Raw genomic sequence first — 10,644 nt, forward strand, 5'->3', positions numbered from 1 at the left:
TTCTTCAGAGGTCAGCTTTCTTCACCGTCCAACTCTCACATCCATACATGACTACTGGAAAAACCATAGCCTTGACTAGATGTACATTTGTTGGCAAAGTAATATCTCTGCTTTTTAATATGCTGTCTAGATTGGGCATACCTTTTCTTCCAAGAAACAAGCGTCTTTTAATTTCATAGCTGCAGTCACCATCTGCAGTGATTTTGGAGCCCCCCAAAATAAAGTCTAACACTGTTTCCACTGTTTCCCCATCTATTTGCCATGAAGTGATGGTATAGTTAGTTATGTATTAATCACTCAGAAGCAAATTAATACTTTAGTTTGAGAAAATTAATATTAACTCCTTGATTAATTTGCCAAATATGGTCACATGTATGTCTGAGAATAAATGAAATTTATGGAGAGGTCAGGCACTACTCAGGTAATTTTAGAAGAATTATTTTCAAAATTTTTCCATAATACATAAATTAAAGGTTTAGAAGTTCAGAACATGTAATTTTCGTTTCATGATTTTTATTTATGATCTATGCTCTTCAATCTTTATTCTCCCTCCCTAACCTTTATTCAACTCACATAACCCCCAATAATGCCAACCTGACTGCATATATTATAACTTTGGAACAGATTTAGAATAGAAGTGCCATGTGTGGTTGTGCAGATTGTAGGGGGCATGATTCATAAACAGACTGAATCCTGGCCTTCCAGATGCTTTCAGTTTAGATAAGATGTGCATCTTTCAATATGTAACGGTTAGAGTAGTGTGGAGGAAAAGCATTTCAGAGTTTCATAGGATAGAAAAATAACCTCTGGTTTGGATGATCAAAGAATTGCTAGATGCTAACAAAAATTACCATGTATCTGAGACTGCTCAAGTTGACATGGCAAAATACCAAAATACCACTATACTGGTGGCTTACACAACAGACAGTTATTTTCTTAAGAGTTCTGGAAGTTGCGAAGTCCAAGATCAAGGTGCTAGTCAATTCAGTTTTTGATGAGAGATCTCTTCCTGGCTTATAGGAGGCTATGTTCTGTGTCCTGAGAGACAGAAAGAGAAAAAGACAGAGAGAGACCGAGAGACAGAGCTCTCTAGTGTCTCTTTTTACAAGGGCACTAATCTCATTATGAGGGTTCTACCCGACTTCATCTAAGCTAATTACCTCCCAAAGTCACCACCTTCAAATACTAATACATCAGGGATTAGGGTTCAACATATGATTTTTCTGGGAAAACAAACATTTATTTCATAACACCATGTGAATGGCACTTCCCAGAATCATAAAATACATAATTTTTATAACTGTTGCCTCTTTCTCTCTCTGGAGCATCTTTCAACTTTATTTTTTTACTATATCATTTTATTCTACTCATTTTCCCAGGCCCACTTAAGGTTCCAACTCCTCCACTTATTTCTTTAAAAATACTAAAGTACTAGATATTCTCTGGAAACTGTAGTGGGTATTGGAAATATACCAACAAATGAGATATGTCCCTGCTTTCTCTTACCTTGCAGTCTATTAAATGAGAGAAATGCTAAATATAATAAAGTGTCAAAGATGCTGAGATATAAACCTGTAATATGTGTGTGTATGCTCAGTTGAGTCTGACTCTGCAACTCCATGGACTATAGCCCACCAGGCTCCTCTGTCCATGGGGTTTTTCAGGCAAGAATACTGGAGTGGGTTGCCATTTCCTACTCCAGGGGATCTTCCCAACCCAGGGATTGAACACTCGACTCTTGTGTCTCCTGTATTGTCAGGTGGATTCTTTACTGCACCATCTAGAAAGCCCTAGACAAAAAAATTTAGTTGTACAAAAGAGAAAAAGATTCATTCTACTAAAAGGAAATGAGAAAGCTTGTGGGATGTCAAGAGTAGAGTAAGAATTCACAGAGAGCTTTAAGCTGAATTTTCAAGAATGAATAAGCATTTGATAGGCAGAGTTGACGGGTGTGAACATTAAACATTGAGGCAAGGCATGGAGATAAGTCACTGAGAGCTCGTTATCACCTTCTAAAGAGTTTGAACTTTAGCCTATAAAAGGCACCACTGAAGAAAAACACTGTGCTTTAGAAACATCTTTGGTGATTTGAGAGATGCAAGTCCAGAGTAAGAGAGACAAGTTAAGTGACAACTGTAAGAATAAAAACAGATGACAAGATGATGATGGCCATGAAATGGATGTGGAAATGAATACAAGAAATATTAAATAAGGAATAGCCATACAATTTAATGGGTAAGTAAATGTGAGAGGATCAATGAAAGGGAGGAGACTATTGTCACTGCAAGTTTCTGAGTCCCAGTTAAATGACTGGATCTTCCCATAAGTTTAATTGCAAAAGTAAGGATAAACATAGGATGCAGATAGAGAAGGAAACAAGGTTTAAGGGGAATATGTTTAAAAAATTACTGTTAAAGGAACTTAATTGTGTTTACATCTTACTTTAAAGAAGTTAAAAAAAGAGAAAAGACAGCAAATACAAGATAGAAAAGGATTATGAAAGTATAAGTTCCATCCATTATAGGAACAGGTGATAAGAGGTAGAAAATGTGAAGAAAACAGCGCTGAACTGGAGAAGAAAAACCTCTTCCTTTGTTATAGAAGCAGAAATAGCTAGGGTGAATATACACTGAAGTAAGTTGCAGTTTTGTAGGGTCAGCGGTAAGATGGTAAAGGAGTTAGTGTCTGATAGCTTCATTTTTTTCCCTGTATAAATCTGCTGAAATTGCAGAAAAGATGGAGTAAAGATCTGAGAAGTGTAAAGAAAGCATAAACTAGCTTCTGTGAGGGACAGAAGAGAGAGCAGAGGCAGGTAAAAAATTTGTCACACAATACAGGAGTTACCACTGAGATGGAGACCACACATTTCTAGTGGTAACAATACACACAGATATGTAATAGCCTTTTGTAATGCTTAACAGTTCAAGTGTATGAGTGGTGAAAGCACCTGTCTGGGTTTATCCATGGCTATGAAAGGTCCGTCTAGTCAAGGCTATGGTTTTTCCAACTCTCTTCTATGTGAGAGTTGGACTATAAAGAAAGCTGAGCACTGAAGAATTGATGCTTTTGAACTGTGGTGTTGGAGAAGACTCGAGAGTCCCTTGGACTGCAAGGAGATCCAACCAGTCCATCCTAAAGGGGATCAGTCCTGGGTGTTCATTGGAAGGACTGATGTTGAAGCTGAAACTCCAATACTTTGGCTACCTGATGTGAAGAGCTGATTCATTGGAAAAGACCCTGATGCTGGGAAAGATTGAGGGCAGGAGGAGAAGGGGACGACAGAGGATGAGATGGCTAGATGGCATCACTGACTCGATGGACATGGGTTTGGGTGGACTCAGGGAGTTGGTGATGGACAGGGAGGCCTTTCGTGCTGTGGTTCATCAGGTTGCAAAGAGTCGGATGCGACTGAGCGACTGAACTGAACTGATAGAGGGTTAGGAGTCTGTGGATACTGAAGTGCTGGTGAAAGTCATTTAAAGACTCACTAGAGATTTAGATCAAATCGGACAAGAAGAGAAACCTCAAAGAAAATGATGAATTGAGAACAAAAAGAAAAATGCAAAGAAGAAAGTCTCAAGAAAGTTGAAGAATAGGTTGACAGAGGGGAATATAATGGCTATAAGGATAGAATTGGATAGTCAGACCTCAGAAAACTAGAGTTTAACATTCCAGAGTTAAGTGCATTCCAAGGCCCTGCTTCAATCATGTGCTTGGGTTATTGAATTGGAAGAAGAATTTAAGGATCAAGGAGTTTAATACTAGGTTGTTGCATGGGCAGTTGTATGCATGATGCAATCATAGATGATTTTGGTAGGAGTTGGGCCAAAAATGAAAATGGTGAGTCATACCAGAATGCTTAATGGTGAGGAGTATGGGATGTAATATAGAATAAATAATGAACAAGTAATCTGTTATTCAACTCAAAGTTTACAACATATTACTCACAGATGTTATTTTACTTAAACAAGCTATGACACAGACATGACTATTAGTCTCATTTTGTAGAGAAAGATAGATTGAAGTTGGAACCCCTCAAACAAAAACCACTCAGCCAGTAAGTAACACAGCTGGAATTCAAGCCCACATTTTTTGATTGCACAGCTTTTTTATTCCTTTCCAGGATAACATGCTGTCTTAACTAGCATAAAATTTTACCTCTCCAAGCACACATTTCACAGAGGAACTCTAAAGGTATAATGCCTTAATCCAAACAAAAAACACTGAAAGATGTAATTTAAAGCCCACTGGTTTAAGTAAAAGGTGGTTTCCCAGAAGCTTCTGGTTGAAGAGAAGAATGTTTCTCCTAGTTTGTGCCAAGGAAATAAAAACTCTTATGTACACACATGAAGCACAGATGCTCCCCCTTAGATGCCTGAGTTCAAGGCTGGAACTGACCCCTCTACCACACCACAAAAGCTGCTTGGCGTTGAAGTTATCTCGATTACATCTTCCCTGTAGCTCAGACGGTAAAGAATCTGCTTGCAACGCAGGAGACCTGGATTTGATCCCTGGGTTGGAAGATCCACTGGAGAAGGGAATGGCTACCCACTCCAGTATTCTTGCCTGGAGAATTCCATGGACAGAGGAGTGGCCGGGTCACAAAGAGTAGGCCACAACTGAGTGACTAACACTACTACTACTACACCTTGAAAATGTCAGATGAAGTGGTCAAGAACTAAGGAATGGAGCACCCAGAATGCTGTTTAAAGAATTTCTGCTTAAAAACAGCAACATAAAAAAGTGGATGTCTCAGGTCTCATTGTTTGCCTCTCTCTAATGACTCTCATTTCCCCTCAAAGATAAAAGTGGTGATAATTATTTAAACAAAATGTTTTTTAAATGCCCAACTTTCTGGGAGCAAGAATTACATTCCCTACTTTTAGACAACATTATGATCGTTTATTTCTTCTATTTGACTCACCATGACTATTAAGGCAGGAAATTAAAAATGAAAAAAAGGACTAATTTCTCTTTCACAGTTTCCTTTGATTTTTGCATCCAGAGTTCATCCACGAAGGAATGAGATTTTGGGGAGTCTTTCATGCTCCTTGCCTATCCAATAGCAGTGCCTAGAATATGGCTGGCACTCATGATATGATAATTGACTTACACTTAGCCTAATAACTAGCTCAGGAGACTGTTCATCAGGAGAAAAAACATATTGACAAGGGGAGACAGAAATACCCAAAACCATTTTAAAAGAGGTTAGAAAGGAAGAAGAACTGAATTCAAGAATCTGAGGAAGCAATCTCTTCCTAGACTGTAGACTGAATATTTGGAGGACTCAAGAAAGGGCCCCTATTTTAGGAAAATGCCTAAGGGCAGACTACTGTGAATTTGAATGGAGTGAGCATACAGATGGAAGGATAAAACAAAATTGGAATGTCATTATAGAAATGTTAAGCAAAGCTATTTTCAGTTGAGACTTTATGGAAAAGGCTTGAGCTATAAAATCCAGGTAATGAAATCCCTGAATGTTTACCACACATGATGTGGGTGTGAGTGGGTGGTGGGAGAAAGCTGAACTGAGAGGTGAGCTGCATAGAATGCTACCTAGACCAGTTTGTGAAATTAAGTCCTTCTTCCCAACAGAGGATTCACCCCTACTCAAGAAGACACAGGAATTGCCAGCCCACGAAGATGTCTAGGGTGAGAAAGAACTTTGATGTTGGTAGCAGTGATGGAAAAAGGCTCAACAATCAGTGTGACTCAGAGAGAGGGCTTCTTCTAAGTACAGTGGGCACAGTCATTGGGAACCTGAATAAAGAGGCAGGAGAGTCTCTAATCAAAGGGGAATGGGAATATCTCACACAGTAGAGGATAAAGAAAGTGATGGTGATGTTGGCATAGTTTAGTATCTTTGCCATCTGAGGATCATGCCCTACCAGTCCAGTCCCATGATGTCTGCAGCACAGACACAACTACTTGACAATAAGGAGAGAATCCCAGCAAATCAGCCCTACAGAGAGCCATTTAAATAGATAGCATCTTAGACTTTCAGAAACATGCTATCTAAGACCAAGAATGGACACCAATGGGCATGCCACCCCTCCATAAATCATCCCTCCATATATCCTATTTCTAAATTAACTACTAAAAGATTGACACTAATTTGTGTTCTGAGGAGGAATAAATACCTTGTGAGAAGCCAATGTACTTGAGTAAAACCTAATTAACCACAGAGTGCTTACCCTCTTTTGCCAGAATGCAGTTTGGCTTCTCAATTCCAGTGTTAATCATGTTGGCCAGTTTGGCTACTGATCCATAATCTATAGACATTAGCACCATTTATACAAACTAGTTTATTTGCTTTTGCATGGGCTTCTTTGCTTATAATGTTATTTTCTTGGAGAGCCCAATTTAGGACAGACCTAGGACCTAACCTTTTGGGGAGGAAGTAGAGATAAAACTCGATGAAAAATATCTGTTTTTCATAGAAAAGCAAAGGTTTACTAGGAGAATAATATAGTAAAGTAATGTTTTTGAAGTATTAACACTTACCCCATCCCCCCCCCCCAATATTTCTCTGTTTCCCTTCTTTCCATGGGCTTCCTGGTGGCTCAGAGGTTATCATAGTTGGTGTGATATACTGGGAAATAGATTATTTGGTCTTTGTTTTCAGGTTCTGACTCACAGGATCTCTGGACAGGTGAGTGTCTTTTATCAGCTAATGAGATGACTGGTGATTTGGGGCACCTAAAGAGCTTCAGGATGGGACTGGTCACCAGAAAGACCAAGGCATGATTAGAAGGTTGGAAGTTTTAGCCCCACCAGCCCTGCCAACCTCTGGGAAGAAGCAAGTGGCTGGAGACTGAGTTCACTCACCAGTGGCTATTGGTTATCTGTTCATTATTCCAGGGAAGAGCCCAAAGCTTGTGACTCTTGATCCTGGCTTTATTTTCCAAAGGGCTTGCAGGAAGGGGTTAGAGGAGAGTCAAAAGTGTTTGGAAAACATATGGATTGAGAAGAATGAGGTACCCTAGAAAAATACTCTTCTAGGCTTGGGAAGGGAAGGAGCAATGCAGGGGTGTTGTTGAGAACAGAGAGAGCCTGAGAGAGAATGGGTCAGTACCTCTCTTCTTTGGCATAGTCCCAGATGGTGATCTGAGGGCTATGGTGCCTTCAAGAGCAGGAAATGGACCCAGTTTTGTAGACAGGGCCTAGGAAAGGTAGCAAAACCTCAGGGAGGATGTGGATGCACAGAGGTCCAAAGATAGTCATTAAGAGATGACTGAAAAACAAGACAAGAATTGCTGTGCCTTTACACACAAGACAAAAGGAACAGAAAGAGCTCCAGTCCTGGAGGAGCTGCAGAGAGAGGACCAAAGGTCAACATGATGATGTGCATGGAAAATGAGGTCCAGACAGCATCCTCACCCTTGGGACTTGGCCTCCTCAAGCTCTTAGACATAAACTGGGGAAAGGATAGGAAAACACATAAAGTTTCTACTACACAAGCAAAATAGAGGCTTGAAATCCAGTTTAGGCTGAGTTATTAAGCAGAAAAGCTAAATTTACTTCATATATGAATTTGAGGCCTCAATTTATAATAGGTAAACTACCCCTTATGCTAGTTGGCTACTTCATGCATTTATGTCTTGGGTTCCCAACCGGGTACACATACTGACACCAAAAGCTGTCTTTGCATCCTTATATTTCCTTGAGCATTTTAATGGCCACTCGATCATTTAACATATTTGTAAAGCAACTATGAGTTTCCTGGACTGCTTAGTTCCCGGGAGTACATCTTTGAACAAAACTGGGGATGTTCCTGGTTTCATGGAGTTCACAGTCTTATGCAAAAAATGGACAATATTCTGAAGACCCTCAGAAGAATGTATGATCCATTCTATTCAAGGACTCAAGATCACAGAAATTTTCCTGGTCTGGTCTCAAAACCAGGCTGCTTCATCTTCTCTGTCCTCAGATTTCTGCTTCTGGTAATACGAAAATTGGTGAAGCATATAAACATTAAAAATGGCAACAATAGTCTGTTAATAGGTGAAAGTGTTCCACGTATTATGTAAGAGAATTAAGGCACTTATTAAATACTATGTATTAAGTTAAGGAATATTTCTAAAGCAGAAAATAAAACAATCTGTATAGCCTGGAAAGAAAAAAGATGACTAATATTCAAATGAACAACTATATGACATTTAAGCTGTGATAAGTGAAGTGAAAATTATAGATCAGGGCAAGAGAGGTATCAAGAGTATTCACTAGTTTGGAATCCATTACATTTGCCCAGTGAAAGTGTTAAACTGAATTGACTGGAACTCATGCTTTTTGGAGCACTGACAATAATTTGGAATAAGATAAGAACATTTTCTCAAGAAAGTCAAAATACACAAATGAAAGAAGCAAATATTTATATAGAACACATAAATAAACCAACCAAAGGCCTTATTCATAAGAAAAGGGGGAAATGAAAGTAAAAAAATCACATGAAGACAAGAACAAATATATTTTTCCTAATTTAAATTCAAAGGATAGTGAACACAGGGATATAACTGGGGAGACTGGCAGCCTGGAAAGGGTGCAGAAGCCTCGAGTCCTCTCCTCATACCTTGCCCTCTCTATCCCTTCCATCTGGTTATTCCTGCATTTGATCTTTCTAATGAGCAGGTGATCTAGAACTTACAGGGACAGAAGACAGAGGCCCTAGACTCTAAGGACAAAGTGTGTGTCTTTAATTTTTTCATGGGGAATCATCCATCTCTCACTGACTGAGTTCAAGATAGGTTGAAAAACAGAAAAAGGGTTAGTTTCAGGATGGCAGAATAGAAGGACTTGCGCTCATCTTCTCCTCTGAGAGCACCAAAATCGCAACTAGCTTTTGAACAACCATTTACAGGAGGATGCTGATATCCCCAAAAAGATACCTTATGTATAAAGCACAAAGGAGAAACCTCAACAAGATGGTAGGAGGGGTGTAATCATGATAAAATCAAATCCTATACCTGCCAGGTTGGCAACCCGCAACTGGAGAACAATAATACAAAGAAATTCTCACACTGTTGTGAAGGTTCTAAGCACCACATCAGGCTTCCCAGCTTGGGGATTCAACAGAGGGACTGGGAATCTCCAGGGAATCTGACTTGGAAGTCCAGAGGATTTGATTGCAGAACTTCCACAGGCCTGGGGGAAACAGAGACTCCACTCTTGGAAGGCACAGACAAAACTTTATGCATGCCAGGACCCAGGAGAAAGGAGCAGTGACCCTACAGGAAACTGAGCTAGATCTGCCTGTGTGTTTGGGGGTCTCCTGCGGAAGCGTGGGTTCTCAGTGGCTTGCGCTGGGGACAGCAGCAGTCCTGGGAGGTGCCCTGGCGAGCCCTCTTGAGGTCACCAGTAGGCCTACCATAGAGCCTGTTGACTCCAGGGCTGGGTCACCTCAGGCCAAACAACAAACAGGGAAGGAACACAGCCCCATCCATCAGTAGACAATTGGATTAAAGCTTTTCTGAGCACCACCCTGTCCACCAGAGCAAGATCCAGTTTTCCCCACTGCCAGTCCCTCCCATCAGGATGCTTACACAAGCCTCTCATCCTCATCTGCAAGAGGGCACGCTGAAGAAGCAAGAAAAACTACAGTCTTACAGCCTCCAGAATGAAAACCACAATCACAAAAGCTAACCAAAATGAAAAGGAATAGGATTAGGTCCCAGATGAAGGAATAAGATAAATCCCCTGAAAAATAGCTAAGTGAAGTGGACATAGGCAACCTTTCAGAAAAAGAATTCAGAATAATGATAGTGATGATAATCCAAGATGTCAGAAAAAGAATGGAGAAGATACAAGAAATGTTTACCAAAGACCTCGAAGAACTAATTTAAATTCAAATATCCTTGATTCCAAAAGTTGTGAAGTGTTATGGCGTCATGAAAAAAAAAAAAAAGCAGAGGCTTTGGATCTGAATTCCTGTTTCAGTTATATTACCCCAGGCAAATTGCTTAACTTTTCTTATTTTTTTTTCAATCTTCATATAACAAAAGCAGGTTTGTAATTCCAAACTCACCGATTTGCTGCTGGGAAGATTATATTTAGTAAATTATAATTTTAAAATATTATGATAATGTTATGGTAAAATATTATGATACTGTAAGTACCCAATAAATGATAATTATTAAAAAAAAAAACCTCGCTTGCTCCCTTCCATGTAGGCGCTCACAGATAGGTGTGGATGACATATAGAAGTGGGAATGGAAATAATGTACACTGGTAATATGTCATTGCTTTATGAGCGGAATGGAACACAAGGATATTTTGAAGGAACCAGAGGATGACTTCAGAGTTCTGTTTTGGAATTTGCACTTAACCTCCATTCTCCAGCATTTGTCTTCCTTTCCTGGCAGAGGATATGGTCAGTCTATTACCCTGAGTACCAGTGCTCAGGGCTCCTCCCCCAAGTAAGCCCATGCCCACCTCTGCTGACCACTCCAAGTTTGTGCATGCCATGTCCATGTTCTCTCTCCCTTTCTAGCCTATAATTCTATGAATGATGAAGAACTTCTGCAATTCCCATGATTCACACAGTAATAACTCCTACTGGCTTTTAGGAGTCAGGTATCACATGCCCTTCCTAGTCTCCATCTGTATCAATGTTCTTCCATCATACTCGTGGTTCCCTCCATCATAATT

At 39.8% G+C, this 10,644-nt stretch overlaps 1 long non-coding RNA gene across 1 annotated transcript in view; it reads left to right on the forward strand.

The window, feature by feature from the left end:
* The window catches only part of LOC145507412 (uncharacterized), a 29,697-nt gene extending 19,911 nt beyond the window's left edge, over window positions 1–9,786 (forward strand). The window contains exons 2-3 of the long non-coding RNA XR_014054839.1: window positions 5,596–5,652; window positions 6,626–9,786. This is a non-coding gene — a long non-coding RNA (uncharacterized LOC145507412). The remainder of the gene's footprint in view (window positions 1–5,595; window positions 5,653–6,625) is intronic.
* The last annotated feature ends 858 nt before the right edge of the window (window positions 9,787–10,644 follow it).

Source organism: Giraffa tippelskirchi, chromosome 5 (assembly GCF_054371585.1).
Source record: "Giraffa tippelskirchi isolate mGirTip1 chromosome 5, T2T-mGirTip1v1.2.pri, whole genome shotgun sequence".
NCBI classification, from domain to species: Eukaryota; Metazoa; Chordata; class Mammalia; order Artiodactyla; family Giraffidae; genus Giraffa; species Giraffa tippelskirchi.